We start from the raw sequence: 26,623 nt of genomic DNA, 5'->3' as shown, positions 1-26,623 counted from the left end.
CACAGAGAAAAGTCTGAGTTCAAGGAAGAGAAGACAGAATTACCAGCAGCCCAGTTTAGACTTGATTTTGTTTTTGTTTGTCCCTGAGAAAACTTTAACACCTATTGTTTTGAACTGAATACCTTGAAGATGCAGCCTGTTTAGTGGTTTTGATAGTTTCTTTATGCACAGGTATAACCCTTCTCTTCCTAGACACTCTAGAAAGAGTTAAACATTCATGACAAGATCAATAATTCTAGGTATTTCACCTTTGATTGCATCAACAGGACTAAACTAGCCTTTCACTTGAGGGATGCATCAGAACATTCTGGTTTGAATTGTGTTTATTTTGTGTCATTCTTTTTCTAACAAACTTTTTATTGTATTTATTGTTGATCACCTATTTTGCCAGTAAGAGTATTTTCTTAAGCATAACACATTGTGGTTGCTCTGCAAAAATATTTTAAATCTCAAGCTGGGAACATGTTCCAGTATGGGGTCACATGTTAAGCAGGAAATCAGCACAAGGACAACATTCAACCCTTGAGTCAGCAGCTACAAAACATTATTTTGTGTCCCTGGCTACCATTCATGGTGTTCTAAGAACTAAGATCTTGTAACTCTACGTATACAATATTCTCTATACTTTTGTTTAGAGCAATTGTTTATATGCACAAAGTAAGATCATTTGCCTTTCTTTTATTTCATTCTCACCTTCAAACCATATCCAATTCCATTTCACAACAAAATAATTAAAGGCACTCACCTGGAGATCTTTTTATCCACCTAAGATATATTCCATCTGTACTGGCTGATACCTGTTTCAGAATTAATTTTGTGTTCCTGCAAGAAGCTGTTATACAGGTTGTACAGCTTAGAAAACTTTCCACCTAAAGCCCGTCCTTCAGAGTTGAGATTGTTTCCTTAAAGACACAGTACGTACGTGGTGTACAGTAGGTGTAGAGTAGTGGTCGGGGGAATTTTACACAATTGACCTGAAAAAGTCGCCTAAGAGTTCCTCAGTACAATAGTAAGGCATGGGTGCTGTGTTCAGTAGCCAGGCCCAATTGTGTCCATGAACCTGTTCACTCAGGGTAAGTGTGTTGTTATGTGCAGGTTAAGTGAACCACATTTCCCAGAATGCACAGGTATTCAGATAGTGTACATGTGAGCAGCAGAGAGAGAGAGCTGAGGGACCTGACTGAGAGGAGATCAGCAGAGAGAGAGAGCTGAGGGACCTGACTGAGAGGAGATCAGTAGAGAGAGAGAGAGCTGAGGGACCTGACTGAGTGGAGATCAGCAGAGAAAGAGAGAGCTGAGGGACCTGACTGAGACGAGATCAGTAGAGAGAGCTGAGGGACCTGACTGAGAGGAGATCAGTAGAGAGAGCTGAGGGACCTGACTGAGTGGAGATCAGTAGAGAGAGAGAGCTGAGGGACCTGACTGAGAGAAGATCAGCAGAGAGCTGAGGGACCTGACTGAGACGAGATCAGTAGAGAGAGCTGAGGGACCTGACTGAGAGATCAGCTGTGTGGACTCAAGTCACATGATTTTGATGATTTCAGACTCGACTTGACAAAATTAGAAATGACTTGTAACTCGACTTGGACTTCCATACTATTGACTCGAGACTCGACTCTGACTTTGCCCCTTTGACTAATGACTTGTAATGACTTGGGGCATGGGTAACATTATTTGTATCTTATAAAAACTATTTTCTGCCCATACCAACTTCAGCAGCCTCAAGCTCATTGTGAACGTTACAGCTAACCCAACGTTATTGTGCATGGAATGCTGGTCTCTTATCTAGTATTAGAAAGGAAAAGGGATGGACATCACTGAACATGCTCCCATTTGTCGTCTGACCACTGGATCCTGTGATATTGTGATGGATCTGTGACCCCAAAATCCTCTCTCTGTGTGAGTGAGTTATCAGGGCGTATCTGTCCCTAACAAATCCTCTCTCTTTGTGAGTGAGTTATCAGGGCGTATCTGTCCCCCACAAATCCTCTCTATGTGGGTTATAAACAGAGAGAGGATTTTGGGTGGTTAGTTTCTCTCAGGCTTCACTGAGATAGATAAACAGGGAGAGCTGAGACACAAACACACACACACTCACACACACACACACACACACACACACACACCTATACACACACACACACACACACACTCTCTCACACACACACACACCTATACACACACGCACACACACCTATACACACACACACACACCTATACACACACGCACACACACCTATACACACACACACACACCTATACCCACACACACACACACCTATACACAAACACACATATACGCACACACACACACACACACACATACACAGACACACACACACATATACACACATATACACACACTCTTACCAGGAGGATGTGATTGTGCTGTTAACTGTTAGCTCTGTTCTCTCAGTTCTACCAGAAAGACTCAGTAGACAGAATAGAATCAGTTAACAATTTAATTAGTAAAGGAACGGCTTGGATGCAAGCATGATAGAGTCCTGAATAGGTAACAGTCTTTGGCGTAGGCCCCGTCTCGGATCCGTCCAGCGATGAGAGGATCTCATCTCCTGCCGATGGATGAAGGCAGGTGCGGGGGAGCCTACCCCCAAAAGGATGAGTGATGCCCGCCAGGGCGGTGACTCAGTAATCTGGTTCTGAGAGGAGCAGAGACATTAGTATACATACAAGATGAATTAAACAGCATGACTGGGCCGGGGTGAAGACGTTGTGCCAGGACACCGACAGAATTTTAAAGTAGCTAGGTGTTAACCATAAACCTAGGGTTGTAGTGGGGCCCGCAGCATGCTTTCGCTTTAGTGGGATTTAGAAGCTTGACGAGCTGGGCAACCAGCGTCTAGGGCAACCTAGACCAATGCGGCGGCCGGGCAACCAGCGTCCAGGGCAACCTGGACCATAAGCACTTCACGATCTGGGCGCCCAGTGACTAGCAAGCTAGTACATCGTGACGAGCCAGGCCACCGGCATCCAGAGCAACCTGGACTTTAGTGCTTATGCGAGCTGGGCAACCAGCGTCTAGGGCAACCTAGACCACGAGACGTGCCGGGCTACCGGCGTCCAAGGCAACCTGGACCATTAGCTGGGCAACCAGCGTCTAGGGCAACCTAGACCAACGTGACGGCCGGGCGACCGGCATCCAGGGCAACCTGGACCGAACTGGGCAACCAGCGTCTAGGGAAACCTAGACGAGCGTCACGAGCCGGGCAACCGGCGTACGACGCGACCTGAACCATGAGCTGGGCAACCAGCGTCTAGGGCAACCTAGACAGACATGACGGCCGGGCAACCGGCATCCAGGGCCACCTGGACCAAACTGGGCAACCAGCGTCTAGGGCAACCTAGACGAGCGTCATGAGCCGGGCAACCGGCGTCCAAGGCAACCTGGACAGTGAGCTGGGCAACCAGCGTCTAGGGCAACCTAGACCAACGTGACGGCAAACAGGTTAAAGCTAAAACAATTCTCCCACAATGCCAGTGCAATTAAAAACAATTTAGAAGGTAGAGCACAATAACGAAAAGTGCATCAGTGAGTGCCGGTTTTACACAGTCAAGAGTCAGTTCTAGACAGGTGATAAGTGCTGGGATTAGGAAGGCTAGTTTTAAGCCGTGCTACAAGAGGAGATGTCCTCGAAAGCGCTGGCCTTCGGGAGATTTGTGAAGACGGAGGGATGACCCCCCTCCAGTATGAACTGGAAACATGATCCACACGATTGCGTGATTCCGTGAACCGGCACTGCCATCCCTGTAAGAAAGTAGATGTTAGTGTGATATGTGGAACTGCTTCTCCATTGACGAACTGCATCCCCTCAACGGAAGAGGGGAGGCATGATGCACCTGCAGGGGTTAGCAAATTAAAGATTGGGAGGAGAATGTAAAAGGAACTTGCACGTCCTCCCTGGCGCGATCACTTCGGGTGAGCATATGAGCATATATGCCAAAAACAAAACAGCCAAGGCAAAATAGGAGAATGGAAATTAGAGTACACATTATTTGCAGAGGATCCTGCTAAAACGGCAATTCGAGTCAGCAATCAATGTGACTGATGGCGTGACTAGATGGGCTGAAATCACACGGACACGCAGAGACCCGTTGTGTCTAAAGAGAGTGCATGAAGGGCGCGGCGTTGGCCTGAAGGAGACTTGAGTCTGCCAGTGATGATGGACCGCTCCGGTTGACCTGCGAGAAGGAAGGAGTGGTTAGACAGGCGACATGTAGCATCGTCATCGGTAAAACAACCAGCCAACGGCTACGTTGGTAGTCGTGATCAACGAACTTCCAGCATAGGCCAACAGCCGGTAACCATTAACACCAATATATGGAGTGCTGAAGCGACCCACTGGTGGGCAGTGAGCAAAGTGAGGCCTGCCATAGAATTCCTAGGAACCCAATACACGATACGGAATCAGAAAAGACATTTAAACATACAAAAGACGCTAGAAGGATATGTTATACACAAATGACACAGCTTCTTAATTAAAAGCTCAACCATGTGGGCATGAGCCCACACTGTGCTGTCAGCTCATGAACACTGACATAATACGGGCATTGAAAAGAAAACACCTATTATTGCCTAGATAATAGCTTGTGTGACATACTGGCAATTGATGACCATGGGCCGGCGTGCCATCATTTTGGTTCAAGCTTTGGTGTAAGACCCCCCAAAATTGAGAACCCAGATAGCCGAGAACGTCGGGGACGTCACGGCATACCTGGGACATGACAGATCAGCAGTAGCTGAGAGTAGTTTGAGCAACGGCAAGTGCATGCAGAGAATCTTTTAAGAAGCCTTAAAAGAAGCCAGGGCGACCGCTCGGTCATCAGTACTCATTCTGCTTGACTTATCGGCTGCCTTTGACACGGTTAATCACCGCATCCTTCTCTCTATACTCGCTGACATGGGAATCTCCGGTTCTGCTCTCTCCTGGTTTGAATCCTACCTCAAAGGACGCTCGTTTAACGTATCATGGCTTGGTCAGCTATCTGCACCTCACCATCTCACCACAGGGGTCCCCCAGGGCTCAGTGCTGGGCCCCCTCCTCTTTGCTATTTACACCACCTCCTTGGGACAGATTATCCGTTCGCACGGCTTCTCATACCACTGCTATGCAGACGACACACAGCTCTATCTGTCCTTTCCACCTGACGACCCCCTGGTTTCAGCACGGATCTCGGATTGCCTTTCAGACATAGCTACATGGATGAAGGCACAACACCTCCAGCTGAACCTCTCAAAGACTGAACTGCTGGTCATCCCAGCTAAACCTACCATACACCACGACATCAACATCAAATTTGACTCCCTGTCTGTTTCACCGACCAGGACTGCAAGAAATCTAGGAGTTGTTCTCGACAACCAACTAAACTTCTCAGATCATGTTGCCTCAGTCGCCCGGTCATGCCGTTTCGCACTCTACAACATACGGAAAATCAGGACTTACTTGACTCAAGATGCTACCCAACTTCTGGTTCAGGCAATAGTCATCTCACGACTCGACTACTGCAATGCCCTCCTGACAGGTCTCCCAGCCTGCGCAGTGAAACCACTTCAGATGATCCAGAACGCGGCGGCGCGCCTGGTCTACAACCAACCCAAAAGGGCACATGTTACCCCGCTGCTCATCCAGCTACACTGGCTACCTATGGCGGCCCGCATCAAATTCAAGTCTCTAACGCTTGCCTACAAAGTAGTCTCCGGTTCTGCTCCCACCTACTTGAATGCCCTCATACAGACTTACACTACCTCCAGACCGCTGCGCTCCTCTGACGAACGACGTCTAGCTCTACCACCGGTACGCTCAAGCCAATCCAAACTTTTCTCATCTGTTGTTCCTCGTTGGTGGAACACACTGCCAGTTCCTACAAGGGCAGGGACATCCTTTTCCACTTTCAAAAAACTCCTGAAGACCCAGCTCTTTAGAGAACATCTACTCTCATAGCAACACTTACAACAAGTCTTACTGATCCTAGCACTCACCAGCCGTTTTAAACTGACAAGTAACTGTTAAAAACAGCACTCACCGACGCACTTATTCTTACTGTACTCTAATGTTTTTTTTTTTAAACTGTCCTAAAATTGTGAGGATTGTTCTAACACTTACTGTTTACCATGTTGTTAGTCGCTTTGGTTAAAAAAGCGTCAGCCAAATGTAATGTAATGTAATGTAATGTAATGTAATGTAATCACCCGAGGAAGGCCGTGTAGACTTCCTACCAGAAGGTATGGGACGCAATCCCAGATGGTTAAACGAATGCAACGATGAACTGGCTTCCCGCAGCCATGCACAAGGAGTGATACCTGAACCGAAGGTCCAGCAGACGAGTAGCCTAGCCTAAAGCCTATGCAGCCCAACGAGCCGCGAGGCAAATTAAGAGGCTACACAAAAAACAACTGGTTTGACGACGCTCAACCAAGGTAGACATCGAGATAACCACAGTGAGTGTAGAACATCAATTAAACAGGTCTTAACCCTTTAGGCGCCAGAGTTTTTTTTCCGAAACGATCAATTTTGACATCTTCATTTCAAAAGGCTATATCTTAAAAGTGATAAGAGATAGAGACTTTCTGTAAATTAGAGAAATATTAAGGATGACCCAAAGTTTATGTAGAGATTAAATGTTTATATCTAATTTGCATATTATGACGTCATATGGTGGCGGCCATCTTGGATTATAGAATTTTCATGAAAAGTCGCATGTTTGAATGATAAAATGCACCACTTCTTTCCCCCCAAAATGTCCCTCACCTTCTGTATGCTATATTGCACAATACTGAATGCTCAGGTAAATAGTAAGTAGTGAACAAACTGTGTAAATCATTACTAATAAATGGCAGAAACAAACCAAATGCATGTAGCGGTAGACTAGCCTTTTGCTGTAGAGATTTTCCATTTACTACATACAGTAGGCACTCTGATTCCATGTATGGGCCACATATATATTATTCAGATGACACACAAACACAAGTAGACAAGACCTGTTTAGTTCAAAAGCTCATTTGCCACGGCAAGGCACAGATCAGGAGTGAGATGACGAGACAAGACAAGAGACAATGTTAGTATTTTTTTTCTTTTTGTTGATGTTTTTTTGTTTTTTTTTTCTTAGCTGACAAAGACACACACATCACAAGGACATGAACACACAAAAAGGAACACATAGTGTACTGTATGTCCTAAATGATCAGGGAAGTAGATAGCAAATCAACAGTGTAAATCATTACTAAATGGCTGACATTTTTTTTTTTATGTAGCAGGCCTTTTGCTGTAGAGATAATGACTCCCTATCCCTATCCATACAGGGCCGGCATTCCCATCATCTTGTGATAGACTATGCATGACCTAATGTGTGTGTGTGTGTGTGTGTGGGAGAGGGAGAGAGCGTGTCACCACCTCCACCATGCGAGCAGCATGGCCAGATCTGCCTCGCGCGCGCCGAGTGGAGAGAATTTGCGCAGCTCGGACTAGGCCTACTGTCATTCTCATTGCGACTCCCCACACTGCCACTACGTTCCCCCCTAACTGTCCTATGAGCACTTCGACCTCGTCTAACATACCCAGTGGCATTAGACAAAGGATCCACCACGTTACTGTCGCCGCGATTGTGGAGAGGCACCACTAACACCCTGCTAACTTCCCGATGAACACTCCGAACCCGTGAAACATTATTCCCACCAGTGACATTGGGCAAACGATTCAAAGTTTGTGCTTGGTGTAAGCTAAACTATGGAGTAAACTCTCACTTTGTCCAGCTGCATCATTGCAAGGCAGGGACGCATCTGAAGCCTCACTTAACGAATCACCGTCATTTTCTGAAGGCAGATATTCCCCTTCAGAATCAGGGTCCGCGAATAGAAGACCCAACACTTCATTTCAGGTAAACTTTTTTGATGCCATTAGACGATAATCTAATGCAAATACTCGCTGACGTTGACAATATCGCTCTGACAAAGTGGCTCACACGCACACTAGCTCCGGTATTTCATGCACTGATTCAATGAGCTGTAGCTAGAAAAGTTTTGTTTAAAGCGTGTCCTTTTTTCGACTCGGGGATGACGTATGACATGTCTGCCATCTAGTGGAGTGGAAGTCGAACGAAATATGACACCCTATTTGACTAAATCGGCCGTTTTACTCAGTGCCGCATCTTGTCGACTATAGTCGCCTGTGGCGCCTAGAGGGTTAATACAGGGTTGGGTTCAACGGCAGCGTGGTGCAGCTAGCAATGAACAGCACAAATCGCAGGGATTATAAAATCAGCAGGAATTATTGTAAGGAGGCTTAAGTGAAAGTTAAACCGTGTCAGACAAGTCAGTTTGTTTGCTGCCTGCCGAATATCGTTGGCAAGCAGGTTGCATGACTGTGGGTAGAGTGTAGCCCAGCTCGAGGAGCTAGGGAAGAGAGAGCACGATAACCTTACCAACCAGACGCTGAAGCTTGAGAAATCGTTGCCGAAAACGACATGGGCCTGCAACAGAGTTGCGCGAGGACGGCGACCCGGCAGTAGGTTACCGTGAAGTGAAGGCTGCAACAGCGTGAGCGTGACTGGTTCCGATATGCAGAGATTAGCGATGAAGCGACATGCAGTGGCCCTGACTGAAGGACGCACAGGTCTGAACAGCGCAGCAAACGAGCGCGGTAGGATTGTAACAAGTAACGCCACTGAGGGCAGAAGGGGCGAATGTAAAAATGCAGAGAGCCCAGGTCCACGCGGAAGCCTGAGCTAGGACGTCAAAGTCAGCGTACTGAGAAGCAGAAGCAGTGTTAGGTGGTACATATTTAAAGAGCCCACTGAATTCCTATAGGCTAGCGCTGATTGAATGAGTGAATGATCAGATTGCAGGGCTTTCCCGAAAGTAGGCAAAGCTAAGATTGGCTCCGTGTAAGCATGGGAGGAGTAAGCTACACTACGAGTCTTCCTAGTAGAACTTTCGCTGAAGCTATCATAGAATGACCACCATCAGTATCTGCAGAATGACCACCATCAGTATTTGCAGAATGACCACCATCAGTATCTGTTCCTGCAGAATGACCACCATCAGTATTTGCAGAATGACCACCATCAGTATCTGTTCCTGCAGAATGACCACCATCAGTCTCTGCAGAATGACCATCATCAGTATCTGCAGAATGACCACATCAGTATCTGCAGAATGACCACCTTTGTTCCTGCACAGAGGAGTAGATGCCCCTGCAGTGGACACTACACGCCCCCATCCCAGGAGTAAATGCCCCTGCAGTGGACACTACATGCCCCCATCCCAGGAGTAGATGCCCCTGCAGTGGACACTACATGCCCCCATCCCAGGAGGAGTAGATGCCCCTGCAGTGGACACTACACGCCCCCATCCCAGGAGGAGTAGATGCCCTGCAGTGGACACTACATGCCCCCATCCCAGGAGGAGTAAATGCCCCTGCAGTGGACACTACATGCCCCCATCTCAGGAGGAGTAAATGCCCCTGCAGTGGACACTACACGCCCCCATCGCAGGAGTAAATGCCCCTGCAGTGGACACTACATGCCCCCATCGCAGGAGTAAATGCCCCTGCAGTGGACACTACATGCCCCCATCCCAGGAGGAGTAAATGCCCCTGCAGTGGACACTACATGCCCCCATCCCAGGAGTAAATGCCCCTGCAGTGGACACTACATGCCCCCATCGCAGGAGTAAATGCCCCTGCAGTGGACACTACATGCCCCCATCGCAGGAGTAAATGCCCCTGCAGTGGACACTACATGCCCCCATCCCAGGAGGAGTAAATGCCCCTGCAGTGGACACTACATGCCCCCATCCCAGGAGTAAATGCCCTGCAGTGGACACTACATGCCCCCATCCCAGGAGGAGTAAATGCCCCTGCAGAGGTAGTGCTGGAAAATCAATTTCAATGCAGTAGATCCCTTAACGTTTTTCCGTAACTAAGGAAACCATTTAAGGTATTCTGTGCAACACCCTTAAATAAATCCCTTACACCTTAATTACGCCTTAAGGGTCATCCTTAAGGGGAAGGTGTTTTGTGCAACCGGCCCCAGAGCACTGTTTACCCTCGCCACACCTCACAATGCAGCGTTCCGAACGTTGTGTAATCAAATACTCCGGTATGGTGGTATATTAACAATTCATATCATAACCAAAATATACACCAGTATTCAGTGTGAACCGGTATACCGCCCAGTACTATGTTCAACCCAATAATAAGGAAGGAACCATATAAATGATGTGTTTGTAGCCTAGACTGCCAGCCTACCTGTTTCCCTCCGTTGCTTCATGTAGCCTAAAGTCCATACCGAAGTCCAGAAGTTTATGTCCAAAATAATGATGATCAGCATTGCGATGTTTATATATTAATATGAATGACTGCCAACGTGGCAGCTCGAAATGAGAGTTGCAGCTGCACACTACTGAATGGACGACAGGATAAATACATAAATAAATACATAAATAAATGCAGAAATGAATTAGATATGTAGGCTACAAATAAATAGATGACTGTGCAGATTGGTCATGAAACTTACAATAAACTAATACATTCAATGATGTATTTCTTAATTTTTTTCTGTATTTCTTAATTTATTTATTTCTGTCTTTCTATTTATTAACGTAGGCCAGAGGTTCCCAAACTGTGAGGCGCGCCTCTCTTGGGGGGCGCCAAATAATTTGAGGGGAGGCGCGGAAGGTTGATCCAAAAAAGAAGGAAAAACGTTTCATGTTAGAACTATCTACGATTTTTTTTCAATGATGTATGTAATGTATGTAATTGTCAACATTATAAAATCGAAATAAATCATAGAAGAGATGTATACTAAATCTTTGGGATAGTGGAAAGTATTATTGATCCCTATCCTGAGTGAGAATGTATTGTGGCAAACTTCATAACGTAATTTAATAACAGTGCCGCCAGCCGAGCTAGCTGCAAGTTACCAGTGAACGGTAAGGGGGGGGGGGGGGGGGGGGGTGCGGGCGGAGGTGTCACTGTTTTCAGAGGGGAGGCCCACATTGAGGGAGTTTGGGAACCCATGACGTAGGCTATATATTTCCACATTGTTTGATTATTCTATTTTTTGGTCCGTGTAATTTTGCATTCATTCTTTATACTATTTTGGACGTGAAATGGAATTTGAAAAACAAGTGGTATGTGACTTTTTGAAGTTCTATAATTTTCACTTGCTAAGTGAAAATTGAAAAGTGAAAAGGTCATATTTTGACCTATTCCAGGGATTCAAACTTCTGTAGACTGCTCCAACCCGATGAAAATATTTGACCGGCAGGCGACCAAAGGACCCAATGCTTCATAAAATCTAGTTCAGAGCTTTTAGGCAGCCTACTGTCCAGATAATGCTGTTAGAGTTAGGGCTACACTGGGCCAGAGCCATAGAGACAAATCACTCTGCACTGGGCACATACTGAAGCGTTCGGTTTGCGACACGTAAAACAATTTTAGAAGACTGCACTGTCTATTTCTTTCGAACATATGCGCATAGGCTATGTGTTGCGAACGGAACGCTCGAATTACATTTATTTTTCTTCATTGTATTTTGCATTTCACATTATCCATTAAGTCAGCATTATCTTTGTAGCCTAGTAGAGGACGCAGTAGTGAGAGAAAACATCCAATGAGGCGGAAAATAGACAAAAACTTGAAGCTTGAGGTTGAAGCTATTTGAGGAAAGACACTGTTACAAACATTCTTGTATTTCTTGAATTTCCCCAGGGGATCAATAAAGTATCTATCTATCTATCTATCTATCTATCTATCTATCTATCTATCTATCAATCTATCTATCTATCAAACCAAAGTAACATAAAGAGTATGTTTCAGTAATGTGGGAAAAAGGATAAATAAATATTTTTTTTAAAGTAAATAATAATACAATAATAATGGCCCTTTTTAAAGTAAAAAGTAACACACTATTGTTAGCACACACAGACCAATGTGACAATGTTATGAACTCAATACTAATTTCATTCAAAACTTAGTTTACATGTGGTGTTACTCTGTTTTGTGCTCAGAGATTGCCAGACATGGGGATGATGTGTGGTAGGGTTCAGAGAGAAAGATTTGCGACACTCTTTGATGTCGCCTCTATGTCACGTGGTTCATGTAAGCCCCAATAGTTCCTAAACATTAACTGGCTGTCATGTTCTTCTATGGGACAGACAGCAGCAATTGCATTATTGCACGGTAAATACAAAATAACACCCAAGTACTTTGTCAGCTATTATTACATTTTTGGAGGGAAAAGCTTAGTGTTTTATGCTCAGAGATTGCCAGACATGGGGGTGATAGGGTAAAGCGTAACTCTCACCAAAATGCACCCTAGGATGTTTTTGTGAACGTACCCGAGTCAAACTTTCGTTTAAAAGCATAATTACCTCTGAAGCGCCACTTTTTAAGCTTGTCCATGTTGTGGTTTTCGGGTCAAACGGAGTTTTGAATGGGAATTGTAGGGCACTACTATTTTGATACATGATCGCGTCAAAATCGCTATTTTTAAAAGACTAAGAAGGCACAACATGAAACTTTGGTCGAAGTATCATCAGTTTCTCATCAGTGTCTCTACACAAACTCGAGCATTGAGAACATTGTTTGTGTACACATAGTTAACTAAAAAGAAAGGTTTTGGACAAATCACTCCTTGACTAGCAAGATGGCGGTGAGCAGAAAATCCAAGTTGTCGAAACCTCTTTTAGTCTTTAACTCTGAAATGAAATTTGACCTCGCAGAGAGAACTGTTACCTGTTGGATCAAGTAAGGAATGTGAGATGGTGTACATCTGCATACTTCAACACGGGACGCCCATCAACCAGCTGATTGGGCAGCACGAGTTGGTAAAACCATTGACTGAAAGAGGCTGGAGAGCATGTAACTCCTTTCCACTGCATGCCTCATAGGTAAATGATGCTGTGTTCACAAAGGACTATTAACCTGTGTGTGCAGAGGACAAAATTGGTCAATTTCTACCTATCATTTTAAACTTGAATATATATGGCTCTACAAATTGCAAAATAATCAGTTATGGCTTAAAGTAAAGAGGACACTTGGGCCATCAACTTCAGAAAGTATTTTATTAAGTTCATTTTGAGTTCAATTTTACAGCTGCAAAACAAATTCCAAATTCCACTGCATTTCATGATTCAACAACACCATAGTTTGTGTGTAAATTTGGAAGAACATAGGTAAAGGGTTACAGGTGTTACACAGCAGATTTTACATGGTATCTTTAGGCGTCTCCAAGTGCCTCATAGCCTACCCAAAATCACCAAATACAAAACAACACATCAATCACTGAATATCACTGAAATGGGGCAGTCGTGGCCCCATCGTGGCACTTTGGACTTGTAACCGAAAGGGGTTGCCGGTTCGAAGTAGGAACGGCTGAAGTGCCTAACCCCTCACTGCTCCCCGAGCGCCGCTGTAGCAGGCAGCTCACTGTGTCGGGATTAGGGTGTGCTTCACCTCACTGTGGGCTGAGTGTGTTTCACTAATTCACAGATTGGGACAAATGCAGAGACCAAATTTCCCTAACAGGATCAAAAGAGTATATACTTATACTTATATCAAGTGTGTTTACTTTTTTCATGCATTATGTCCTGCAGCAAACCATCCTGACTTAATTTCTGGGTAATATGATGCATTTTCTTATTGGAATCTAAATTATGGTCTTTACTCTCTCCAAAATATACCCAAAACCTATCCACATATGCCCCCAGACACCGGATCTCAAAGATGGCAGCTTTTTTGTAGGCGGACTTCAGAGGTCAATACATGGGGATGGGTGGCAAACCATCCTGACCTAATTTCTGGGTAATATGATGCATTTTCTGGTTTACCACTAACCACTCGGTGAGTTGCACAGTTTTGAAAACGAACGTTAAGGGTTGTTTTAGGACCTGTTTGAGCATGCCTGTAGGCAGCCACTCTGACTAGTGAAAGGCGATTCAAAACGAGACAGGACCAATCGTCAAAATTTCGGTGTCCACCACTCTAGTTCATCCAAAACAAACCAGAAAGGGGACTCAAAGTGCTAAATACCAGAATTTTCCTTTAACGGACGATGCCGTGTCCAGTTCTATATTTACAGTCAATGGTTAGAATAGGGGTTTTAAGATCGGACCTCTTTTCCACACTGTAGCCCATCTGGACGAGGAGGTGGGACGGGCCTGCTGATGTCCAACAAATGGAAATTCACCCCGCTACTGCCTTCAAACAAATATGTCTCGTTCGAATTCCATGCCATCACAGTGATCGCCCCAGCAAAACTCTACGTGCATCTACCACCCTCCAGGCCAACTAGGCGACTTTATGGACGAACTTGACACTCTGCTGTCCTCCATCCCTGAGTATGACTGTCCGCTTCTTGTTCTCGGCGATATGAACATCCACTTAGATGCCCCAGGCTCAGCGGACTTTTTGGCCCTGATCCACTCTTTTGACCTCAAACTGGTTCAAAGCCCACCTACTCACAAAGCTGGCAAAGCTTGACTTGATCCTCACTCGGAACTGCAGCACAGACATCCTCATGGTGACGCCTCTCCATCTTTCTGACCACTTCTTCCTCCAGTGTGTATACGCATGTGGGAATGAAGATGATGTGAACTTTGAGAAAAAGCTTTTCCACACTGTGTATGTTATCGGCCTCAGCCCTCATTCCTCAGGGGAATCTGGGCAGGTACAAGGCCACAGGCTGGGTTGGAAAGAAGTGGAGATACAGAAATGATGTCTTTCTCAAGCGCTGGACGTTTATTTCTGAGCGCTCCAGCTACCGTCTCCACGGCAACCCACTACGGTAAAGCAGTGCAACATCGCCATCTACTGGCATGAAGTGAAATACATGGACAAAAATAGGAGGGGGTAACTGTTTAATTAAAATGATATAAGAGGCCATTTTCTCTCATTAGTGTGTATAAGCATGTGGGAATGAAGATGTGAACTTTGTGAAAAAGCTTTTCCACACTGAATACATTTATGAGGCTTCTCACCAGTGTGTGTGAGCATATGTTTTTAAAGAGCTAAACGGTACCAAAAAGCTTTTCCACACTGGGAACATTTAACGTGTCTGTAACATGATCTAACAAGATATGAAATCATTAACTGTACACATGTCTCAACTGTACTCAGTCTACCCTACAGTCTATGATGTAGATAGATAGATTTCAAATATACATAAGTTCTGAGAGTGTCGGTTCTCCCCTTATTAGACATTCTCTGACCTTGGTGAATGGAATTCCTCGTGGTTGGCAAACCAAACACATAACTATGCATTACTGCCCCCTCTTGGTATGTAGTTTCACTGCAGAAACATGGGTGGCTGGATAGTCCAGCAGCAACATTCTAATTGTTTACAGTCTATGATGTAGAAGTAAAGATAGATAGATTTCAAATAAACACCGGAGATGTTGAATTCCTAGTGCTATAGCTATTGGACTTCACACAGCAGCCAGTGAACAAGCAGGTCTATTTACAGTCAAAAACAAAATAACTCACAAAAACATCACTAACAGGGGGGTTTTCCAAGTATGTGGTTTAGTGACAAATTAACTCAAAGTGGTAAACCTCCTACAACAAGAGCCCTATGACATTGTTTTTAGGAGAATGAAGCCACATCACTAAAGTCACTAAACCACATACCACACTAAAGTCACCACAAGTCACTAAACCACATACTTGAAATACCCATCAGAACAGCCTTCAAGAGCATTTCCTAGGGGCTTCATTGAATTAGGCCCATGAAAGCTCTAGATATATTTATTCAACAAAATAATGCACAAATGAGGATAAATCAGAAAACATGATGTAATTAAATAAAACATACAGAGACATAAAAACAAGTACATTTCCTGCATATTTACACAGATATAAACAAACATAAATAAGATCCCTTTTCCAAACCCTCTTCCCTCTTGTACATTTATTTCACATGGGAAACAAAACTTCTTACAACTTATTCAGGGTTACATGAAAATGCATGTTAGTAAATAATCTTATCAATTTTCCACAGAGTAATCGTGTTTTTATTTCCTCTGCTTCATTAGTTGTCAGGTTTACCACATAAACAAAGAGCGTGTCTCATTTCAGGGGCTACATGGTTCTAAGGCCAGAATCGGAGTGGTCACACTATAAGAACCGGAGTGTTCACACTATAAGAACCGGAGTGTTCACACGATAATAATCGGAGTGTTCACACTATAAGACTTGCCACTTGAGTGAAGGGCTCCCAGTCATGAGGCTGGTCTCTAGTGTGAATCAGCTTATGTGTAGCCTGGGCCAGTAATAGTTTGCTGTTTTCCCTATCTCTCCCGTTCTGCACAGCTAGTCTCATGATATTTTCTCTCTCTCTCTCTCTCTCTCTCAACATATGCTCTACGTCATCAAGTGGGAATGGGGTGATTGATTAAGCTACCTGCCGCATTACCGACAGGCTTATTTATAGGCACCTGGGGTCCTTAAGCCGGTAGCTCGTAGTAAACACAGCTGGTTCCGGGTTGGTGTTACCGCACCGCGAGTCCACAGGTATGTCGGAGTTTCTTTCACGTTCTGTTGTCACGATAAGTAGTTTGCTAAGTGGGCATTTGTTTAACTGTGTATAGGAGAGCAGATGCAGGCAGGACCATGGCAGGCTTGTGTGTGCATGTGTGCGAAAGCGGCCGTGTTGTTATTAACGTCAGCTAGAAGGTACGTTCTAGAACTGAGCTGTGTGTATTGCCTTCTGTCTGTAGTATGATACTGGACTCAATGTAGCATTTTATGTACTATTTCACCAATGTCCGCCAGCACGGTTAGCCAGCACGGTTACTGTAGTGGAGAGTGACTGCTTCTCCAGAAGCCATAGCCTCCGTGGACGGGTATGTACTAAACCTGATCTGTACATTGCTTTGCATATTGCCAGGCCATAGCGGCCATTCATGTTGGTTCTAATAATGTAGAACACTGCAATGCTGACTTGCTAATATTTTACAATGTATTTAATTGTTGATGCTCTATTGCCTTTTTCATGTTGACTGTCTGTAATTGCTACTTTTGCTCGACAGTGCAACCATTCTTACCGTGTTTGTTTTTTATGCTTGCAGTGTCAAAGATCCCTGCAACTACACAACGTTGCTAGTTGCTGTTCTCTTTACATATGTTTGGTGCCGTCCATAATTTATTTGTTTGGGTTGCCTATCTTCCTCTGGCCTACCGGCCGTAGTGTTTGTGTAAAAGGGTGAGCCGTAGGCTAGAGTGGATTTATTTTGTTTATTCTTTTTTTCAGGGGCGTAGCACCAAATTCTGGGCCCTATGCACAAGTGGTGGCCATGACCCCCCCCCCCCCCCCACACCAACCAACCACCGGCTGTAAGCATGAGGTTCACAACTAACTACTATCTAATCACACATTGAATTAATCTATCTATCTGAATTTCTGTTTTATTTGAAGAATGTTTAAAAGCATGACAGTGTTGCTAAATATACATTGCAGTATAGCCTTTCGTGTGATTTCATTTTAAACTATAGGCTCACCTTGTCTCAAGTCCACATCAGATGGTGAGGGGTCTGCTGCTGCATCACCCTCTGTGACCGTTTCTGAAACTGTGTGATGTGTTTCACAAGTTAGCTTTTCCTCATGAACCTATATAACATTGAGCCTACTAAGTTAAGCTATTAGCTCATAATAATTTTCGAATTAGTAGACTATTGAAATGTTGTGGTAGGCTATAAATCAGGCAGCATGTTATTTCTAATTTTGTATTAATGCTGTTTCAGCACTGATAATCGCGGATTCGCGGTGGTATTGAAGTGTTTTGTAACCTTCAGGAGTTAATTTCATTTGTAGACTATTGCTTTCACATTGGGCTCACCTTTCTTGGGAAAGAAGGCTGTTAACACTTGTTTTCCGTCATTTCTTTTTTTCTCCCTTTCTTGCCTCTCTTTTCTTTTCTGGGAACCGGATTTAGCTTTCTTAGACTTAGACATCTTCACACCGTGACCGTCTGCATTGCCGCTTCGGCAGAATGAACGTTACTTCAAAAATGCGCCTAGCTGGGGAAGGCGGACTGAACCATTTCATGCAAGGGAGAGGGTGCCTGCCCTCAAACAATGTTGGCTTGGACACAATTTAATACATCAATCAACTGATGCATTTACCCGAAATATTTGCATCTATATTGGTTAATAACATTTATTAAGATGTTTAAATTAAGGAAGTTATTTATTATTAAGGAAAATAAAATTCAACTCCTTAGGGGCCCTCCCCCCACTTGGGGCCCGGGTAATTTATTCCCACTTGTCCCCCCACTACGACGCCCTTGCTTTTTTTATTATTATTATTTGTGTGTTTTTTTTTTTTTTTTTTCCCTCTCTTTAAGTCCAGTGTCTCCCCTCCCTCATCCTAGCTGAAAGCCTCAGTAGGCCCATTAGCGACTTAGCTTTGGGTAGCCGGTCTCTAGTGTTCCCACTCCAGTAGCCCAATAGCAACGGCAGTGTGTGTAGGATGAACTCTTAATTGCTGTGTCACATTTGTGTGTGTGTGTGTGTGTGTGTGTGTGTGTGTGTGTGTGTAGGATGAACTCTTAATTCCCTTTCCACGTATCACCTGAGTGTATTTTCCCAGCACCTAAACGTGTGTTGTTCAGTGTGTGGCAGACCACGTGTGTTAGAAAGACCTGGCCTAATCTTAGTCTTCCTATTGGCCCATGCTGAGGTTCCCCAGTCCCTACCCTTGTCCATATGGTTCCCTTTCTTTTCTTTTTGTTTGTTTATCTGGTGACTAACCAACTGCCTTGTGAACCTATTTATTAATAAAGATTATATTTTTATACTTTCACCAACTGTGACGACAACATTATTAGAGTTCCCCTCCGCATCTCAAATCTACCGGAGTCTGCACCTGCTAAATATAGTGAAAGGTTCTGCCAGCGCCTGCTAAATATAGTGAAAGGTTCTGTCAGCACCTCCGCCGCCACTAACGCACGGTCATGAAGTCGGCTCACATCACAGGCGGCTGCCACGCTGTGCAATGATCGCCTCTTAACCCCACAAACCACAGGCCTTCATCCTGTGCTGTGAGGCACTTTGGTCTGTGTCACTCCAGCACTGAGGTAGCCGCGCTGCCTTGACTTGTGGCTGGACGTAATTGCCTCCTGAGTGTTTGTTTATGACACAGAAAGAGATAATGTTCCCATGACTTTAACTCTGTGTCTAAAGAGCGATGTCTTAACATTATAACATAACTCTCTGGTGTGTGTGAGGTTACACAAAAATGTAGGGTCCGATGGCATGACTGAGACTATTTATCAAAGCCTCAGTCTCAGGTTTGGCTCGCATATGCAGTATCTGAGTCAAAAAACCCCACGGAGCCCCAAACCCAAACCATGCTTGAGGGAAAACATTGTTCAGTCCTCAACGTTTTGAAAGATAATACACTGCCCTCCACCGCCCTCTAGTGGTGGTATGAATTTGTGGCCACTGACTGAACAGTTGGTTTCAAATGGGAAACTTTGAAGACTGCAGAGTCTTGCGGAGGTGCAGCAGATAAACAGTCTTAAACGGTCTTGTTTTTTATTACTACAAAGAAGAAACACAGTGCACAGAATCTTGAACAACTTCCTGTGAATAGGGAATGTGTTCCTTTAAACAAGTTAACTGCTTACTACAATGAGACATGTTGGGAGTTTACAAACTACCCCATTTAATCGTCTTCAATCATGCAATTAGGTTATCTTTATGCCGAATCACTGAATTAAGTAAAACTCAAATAAGCCAAATATAAGGGAATTACAGTGGGTGATTTCAGTGCTCCAGAAGGTGGCAGCATCACAGCAATCATGCTATTTCTGAGAAACAGCAATCCACTCCGACAGTTTACAAGAGAATGGACTGATTTTCTCATAGCATGAAGACATGATGATAACATACATCCTATAGCCCCTGACAGTTAACTCTGGGTGAACTAAACCCAGCAGTGCTCTTTACAGTATAACAGTATCAGTGTAACAGCATAACAGTCTATAAGAACCTCTCTCCAGTGCTGTCTCCGGTCTGGTCGGAAAGGCAAATAAACGTGAGTGGATATGAAGGGCTTTCCGATATCCTTTCCCTAACTCAATAAATAGATAGGGCCTCCATGGGCGAGCAGCAACAGAGTTTAACTGATTAAGATAATGATATTAAGATGTAGGGTCTGGGCACTCACCATTCGCAGTGCTCAGTCTGAGGGGCGGGATAATCGGTTGTCTTTCAAATTTCCTCTGCACCGACAGCACCGAGTCCCATGCGTTTTCCCACCAGCGGAGCTAGTTGGCTAGTTCAAACTTTTGCCATCTCAAAACAAGCTTAACTTGTGTCACACTGTTGGCCAACAGCAATATCCATCTTCTTTGTTTTCAAGTAGCAGGGAATTCAAGCCAAACCGTTGCAAGTCTGCCATCAATCATTATGTTATGCCCCCCTAACGACTCTATAGACGATTTGATTGGCCTGATAGAAGTTTAATTTTTCGAGCTCACAAGCCAACGGAGAGTTGCTAGACTAGCCCTGGAAGCAAATGTAATTTGCTGCCGCTAGGGTGTGTCTAGATTTCTAAGCTACCAAAATGCACCAGAATACAGGAAATCACATCAAACAAATGAAAAAAGTTTTGGAGGAGGACCCCCAAATCCCCCGTCCACATATGCGACAATCAATGGGGAGCCCTTAATACATGTGGGCCCAGGGGCCCGAAAGTTCATAATCCGTCCATGCCTGGTCCCTACACCTGAGAACCACTGATGTACGTTTTTTTTACTGTACGGTATAATGCTGAATGAGCCAAACAAAAATTCCCGCAGCAAAATTTTGGTTGGCCCCACCAAATCTCACTCCAAGGTTTTTTGAAAAGTTGGCAGCCCTGGATTGATTAGTATATGGATGGATGGATAGACTGACTGACTGACTGATAGATATGCCTAATTGACATATGAGAGGAGTGTACCTGTAATAAAACCCCTTCAGCCACAGTTCGGACAGACATGACGCTGGTCCCGTAGAGGTCCTCGTTAAACTGGCCCACCTGGATGAACCAGAGAGGGTTAAAGCGGAGCGAGAGGCGCAAACGTTCGACAATTTCCGCGTTCGATTATTGCAAGGGGGAGGGGGGAAAATCCCCCTTTATGCAGACCAGAGTAAACCCTCGCTGCACTAATGTCAATGGAGACTTGTGGAATTTTACCAATAAATTGGTCATTATGTCTTTCTGGATTTGTTGAGGGTTTTTTGGAAAATTTTGTCATAATCTGTAAGTGTTTGGGATCATTTCAAGCCTAAAAGTGTAATTTTTTAGCGTTCGAATTTGTAATAAAATAACTTTAATATCAGACCATGCTGCTGCCAGTTACTGTCCAGTTGTTAGCATGCTAGCTAGCCTCTTAGCTAAGGTAACATTTTAAACGGAGAAGTGTAATTTCTTTGAAATGACAACTAGCTGAATAACATTACTGACATTAGTTAAAGTGGATAGTTTATACTCAAGTGAATTTGCAACAGTATATTAAGTTTAAGCGAAGTCCTTCAACTACTAGTCACTTGTTAGCGCATAGCTGTATTGCCATAGCTACTCCCATCCACTTGTATAGCATTTTAAGCTAGCGTTCACATGACTAATTAAATTATTCATATCATGTCCTAAAGAATGATTCATTGGTATCATACATGATTATAGACAATAATACTGTGAACACAATTATGTTTATCTGTTCTTATTGCTTATTAAGAGAGAAAGTTTATTTAGTGACGTAAGGTGACACTCCCACTTATGCAGACCGGAACTGTCCCGTTTTGCTCCCATAGTAACGAATTACGTTGCTCTATCTTGCTAGTAATCAAGGATCTTTGGATGAACTTGTTGTCCTGGATGAACTTGTTGTCCTGGATGAACTTGTTGTCCTGGATGTCCTTCTCCATCTGCTCTCTGGCTCCGACACCAGGACACTGTCCCCCTCAGGGAGGAGAGACGGTGCGATTGGAGACGCATGCCCCCTCCTCCTGCCCCCTCCTCCTGCCCCCTCCTCCTGCCCACTCCTCCTGCCCCCTCCTCCTCCTGCCCCCTCCTCCTCCTGCCCCCTCCTCCTGCCCACTCCTCCTGCCCCCTCCTCCTGCCCACTCCTCCTGCCCCCTCCTCCTCCTGCCCCCTCCTCCTCCTGCCCCCTCCTCCTGCCCACTCCTCCTGCCCACTCCTCCTGCCCCCTCCTCCTGCCCCCTCCTCCTGCCCGCTCCTCCTGCCCCCTCCTCCTGCCCGCTCCTCCTGCCCGCTCCTCCTGCCCCCTCCTCCTCCTGCCCCCTCCTCCTGCCCGCTCCTCCTGCCCGCTCCTCCTGCCCCCTCCTCCTGCCCCCTCCTCCTGCCCGCTCCTCCTGCTCCTCCTGCCCCCTCCTCCTGCCTCCTCCTCCTGCCCGCTCCTCCTGCCCCCTCCTCCTGCCCCCTCCTCCTGCCCGCTCCTCCTGCCCGCTCCTCCTGCCCGCTCTCTCTCTCTCTCTCTCTCTCTCTCTCTCTCTCTCTCTCTCAATTCAATTCAAAGGTGCTTTATTGGCAGGACAAAAGCAGTCAAAAGCAGTCCCCTGTGTGCTCCGCCCCCAGCGCTCCTACATTACCCAGCATCCCCTGTGTGCTCCACCCCCAGCGCTCCTACATTACCCAGCATCCCCTGTGTGCTCCGCCCCCAGCGCTCCTACATTACCCAGCATCCCCTGTGTGCTCCGCCCCCAGCGCTCCTACATTACCCAGCATCCCACACGGCTGTGTGCTCCACCCCCAGCGCTCCTACATTACCCAGCATCCCCTGTGTGCTCCGCCCCCAGCGCTCCTACATTACCCAGCATCCCACACGGCTGTGTGATCCGCCCCCAGCGCTCAGGCCTGAAGGCCTCGCTGGCTGTGTGCTCGGGCGACAGGCTCGCTGCGTTCGGTGGAAGCCCAGCCTGAGCTGTTTTTCCTTCCGCTGTTGAGGTTAAATAGCCGCCACCCCCCTCCTCCCACAACACACACACAACACACAACCCCCAGTCAGCCATGCTTGGGTCACGACTGAAACAATGGTGCTGTCCAAGGGCCTCCCTTCCATGTGGAGAGTGTGTGAAGGGCTTCTGCGGGACATCCATGTGAATCTCCTACATTACCCAGCATCCCACACGGATGTATATGCTGCTTACCTCGAAGGCCACTCCCAATGGGCCGTCCCTCACCGGCTCCAGCATCATGGCCGCCTCGTTGCAGTTGCCATAGAAACCGCCCCCGTAGTGGTACTCTGAGGCGTAGAGGCGGTTGTCTGGGACGGAGCGAGAGAGAGGAGACACACAGGTGGATAGCAAGTGGGAGAGGCAGGAGCTAGTGACGGAGCGAGAGAGAGAGAGAGAGAGAGAGGAGGAGAAGACACACAGGTGGATAGCAAGTGGGAGAGGCAGGAGCTAGTGACGGACAGACAGACAAACGGACAGAGACAGAGTGACAGATGAATAACAAGAGAGGCAGAGCGGCCAGACACACTGATCCCCAGCATCCCACCCCACCCAGATAAACCAAAGCTTTGAGTCGCCCACACATATAAAATCCTTTCCCACACCAGGCACATTTATGAGGCTTCCCTCGAGAGTGTATCAACATATGGGATTTAAGATATGAAATCATATAAAATCCTTTCCCATACCATATCTCTCCAGGGTGTGTCATCTATGGGATACCTGAGCTGATCTATGTGAAAAAAAGTTTTCCACACTGAGCACATTTATAAGACATCTCTCCAGTGTGTACAAGCATGGATTTTGAGTTTCCTACATTCAATATATTTATGAGGTTTAGTGTGACTAAGCATATGGTCACACGCTGGACGACCTGGGAGGGAGTAATAAGCAGGACTGTAGGCTGGGCTGACATGTGGAAGATCCCCCAAGCCAGGCTGAGTTTCCTCATAAGGTCCACCTACGACACCCTCCCAAGCCCCAGCAACCTCTGTCTGGGGTGTGGCTCAGAGGAGAGCTGCCAACTCTGCAATGCCCCAAATCCAAGCCTGCAGCACATCCTGTCAAGCTGCAAAACAGCACTGACCCAGGGTCGGTACAGGTGGCGCCATGACCGAGTCCTGCGGAAGCTAGCAGAGATCCTGGAGGTACGCAGGGCGGAAACAGCCAGGGAGCGCCTTTTACAGCCATCATGCCGGCCGATCCATTTGGTCAGAGAGGGAGGAGGGGCCCCTAACATCACGCAGCCACAGAGATCAGCCCTGTCAGGCAGTTCTGAGTGGAACCTGAGAGTGGACCTCGATCGGCAGCTCAGGTTTCCCACAGAGATCACCACAACCAACCTTCGACCAGACATTATTCTCTGGTCTGCCACAGCCCGGGCAGTAATCTTGGCAGAGCTCACTGTCCCGTGGGAGGAAGGAAAAAAGACCGGTACCACGACCTCACAGCCGAATGCAGACCGGAACCACGACCTCGCAGCCGAATGCAGACCGGAACCACGACCTCGCAGCCGAATGCAGAGAGGTACCACGACCTCGCAGCCGAATGCAGACCGGTACCACGACCTCGCAGCCGAATGCAGAGAGGTACCACGACCTCACAGCCGAATGCAGAGAGGTACCACGACCTCACAGCCGAATGCAGAGAGGAACCACGACCTCACAGCCGAATGCAGAGAGGCTGGGTGGTCAGCTGTCAGCTACCCGGTGGAAGTTGGCTGTAGGGGGTTTGTGTGAGCATCCACCCAGCGCTTCCTGAAGAACATGGGAGTCACAGGCCCCAAACTCAGAAAGGCCCTGAAAGACCTGGCTGAGGAGGCTGAGCAGGGAAGCTTCTGGCTTTGGTTAAGAAGGAAAGACCAGGCATGGGGAAAGCAAGGGTCCTAGGGTCACCTGCAGGGGGCGGTAGGGAGACGTCCCTGCCGTTGCTCCACCACCGTGAGATGTTCCGGGATTAATGGAGCGAAACATCAATGAAGGGTCGTTCCCGGCTGATGACCCTGCAGCTGCCCGCAATGGCACCGTCGGAGGTGCGGCAAGCAGAAATGCTCAGCAGGCAGTCACCTGCTGTGCTACCACCTGGTAATTCAGCTCCCACATTCCATATATTTATGAGGTTTAGTGTGACTATGGTAATTCAGCTCCCAACTTTGAATACAAGTTTTTCCACATTTATCTTAATGAATATCTTGACAAGATGCAGCAATTTTTAATGGATACAAGATGCAACACACATAGTAAAACACTAAACATGTCCACTGTTTTCTGGAATTGATTTCCCAGATAGCAAACATACACTGGGACGGAACTGGGCCACACCTACCACAACGTCCGGCACGGATCTGCATAATGGACCTGATCCGGCGTCCAAACGCACATCGGTCCAAAATTGGTCTGGATCCGTTTGACGGATCTGGTACCAATAAGGGCTAAGACTGGCCCAGTTCCGTATGGTAGTCTGTGTTACTGACGTGTTCCAGATCTGCTTATCATATGCAATACGGGTCCGCTTATTGTGTGTGGTACGGACCCGTTTATCAGACATCAGCCGGCTTTATTTGACATGTGAAATGTGATTGGTAATTAGGGCTAATTATCCTGAAAAATCTGTTTGCTACACATTTGCTAACAGGTTCGTTATAGGTTCACCCAGGCTAAAGTTCGTAACGTTTTCCCAACAGCTCAACTGATAAACATAAGCTAGGCTACAAACACAAGGGGGGTAAAAAAAACTTTACACATAAGTGTCTTATTATTTTTTTTATTCAACAACCTGGCTATAGATGTGCAATCCCAGACAAAGTTTAAGTCGTGTCAATTCCACTGTTCCCATCGATATTCAGGCTGTCTTCCTCAGTCATCTCCATGGTCAATCTGAAACAACAAAAAATAAACATGAGCCAGTACCCTAACACCAAGGTAATGATTTGTCCTTTTTTGGTCATTCAAACATGTAGATTTTCATTCACATAATTACTAGGTTGTTGCCTTTTCTAACCAGTAGGTGGCAGTCCAGGATAAGAAATAGAACGTTGAGAAGAAAAAGACATAATTGAACAGTAGGGTTTGTGGGAGCATCCACCCAGCGCTTCCTGAAGAACATGGGAGTCACAGGCCCCAAACTCCTTATTTATTCCTTTTTGAAAATAGGTTAAGTCACAATTACACTCGTTTTTTTATCATCGGTGATCCTGTTGGCGTTAGCTGTTACCAAAATAGGCTAGTTATTGTGATGGCTGTTTTGCTCAAGCTAAGCTAGTAGCCTAGCCTATATTGCTGGAAAATAATAGTATAACCTTACAGTAAAGTTATCAATCGCTCGTTTGCTTATTGTTGTCTCTGAATAAACCAACAGAGATAAAAAGCAGAAAAGCAGAGCCTACCTTGAAAAGTTGGGCTGTCCTAGTCCAGGCTGGCAAATCATGTCAAAAGATTGACAGTGAGCAAACCAAAGATCCTTGATTAATGTTACTGCTTGGACTTCTGCATGCGTGGCAAGAATATGGGGTTGTCTCATAGCACTGTTTGATCTGACACAAACAACAATTGACTACTTTTACCACTGCTAGGTAATAATAAAAATAATGAAACGAGCATATGATCAATATTGAGCCAACTATATCTTCTTTTCCAGCCTTACTGTAG

At 45.8% G+C, this 26,623-nt stretch overlaps 4 protein-coding genes across 3 annotated transcripts in view; all 4 read right to left on the bottom strand.

Moving 5' to 3' along the window:
• The window catches only part of LOC121718854 (zinc finger protein 665-like), a 1,212,449-nt gene that overhangs the window by 857,164 nt on the left and 328,662 nt on the right, over positions 1–26,623 (bottom strand).
• The window catches only part of LOC121718796 (NACHT, LRR and PYD domains-containing protein 3-like), an 800,724-nt gene that overhangs the window by 497,860 nt on the left and 276,241 nt on the right, over positions 1–26,623 (bottom strand). The gene's annotated exons all lie outside the window — the stretch shown is intronic.
• LOC121718792 (protein NLRC5-like) overlaps positions 1–26,623 on the bottom strand; it is a 787,595-nt gene that overhangs the window by 583,328 nt on the left and 177,644 nt on the right. The window lies entirely within an intron of this gene.
• Positions 15,764–26,623, bottom strand: part of LOC121718943 (zinc finger protein 239-like) — a 627,858-nt gene continuing 616,998 nt past the window's right edge. Inside the window, exon 4 of the mRNA XM_042104393.1 lies at positions 15,764–16,000. The gene's annotated coding sequence lies outside the window, so the exon portion shown is untranslated. The remainder of the gene's footprint in view (positions 16,001–26,623) is intronic.

The sequence above is a fragment of the Alosa sapidissima genome, chromosome 9 (genome assembly GCF_018492685.1).
Source record: "Alosa sapidissima isolate fAloSap1 chromosome 9, fAloSap1.pri, whole genome shotgun sequence".
Classification (NCBI taxonomy): Eukaryota; Metazoa; Chordata; class Actinopteri; order Clupeiformes; family Clupeidae; genus Alosa; species Alosa sapidissima.
Note: the sequence above shows the minus strand (reverse complement) of the source record. Positions and strands in the feature narration are given on the sequence as shown.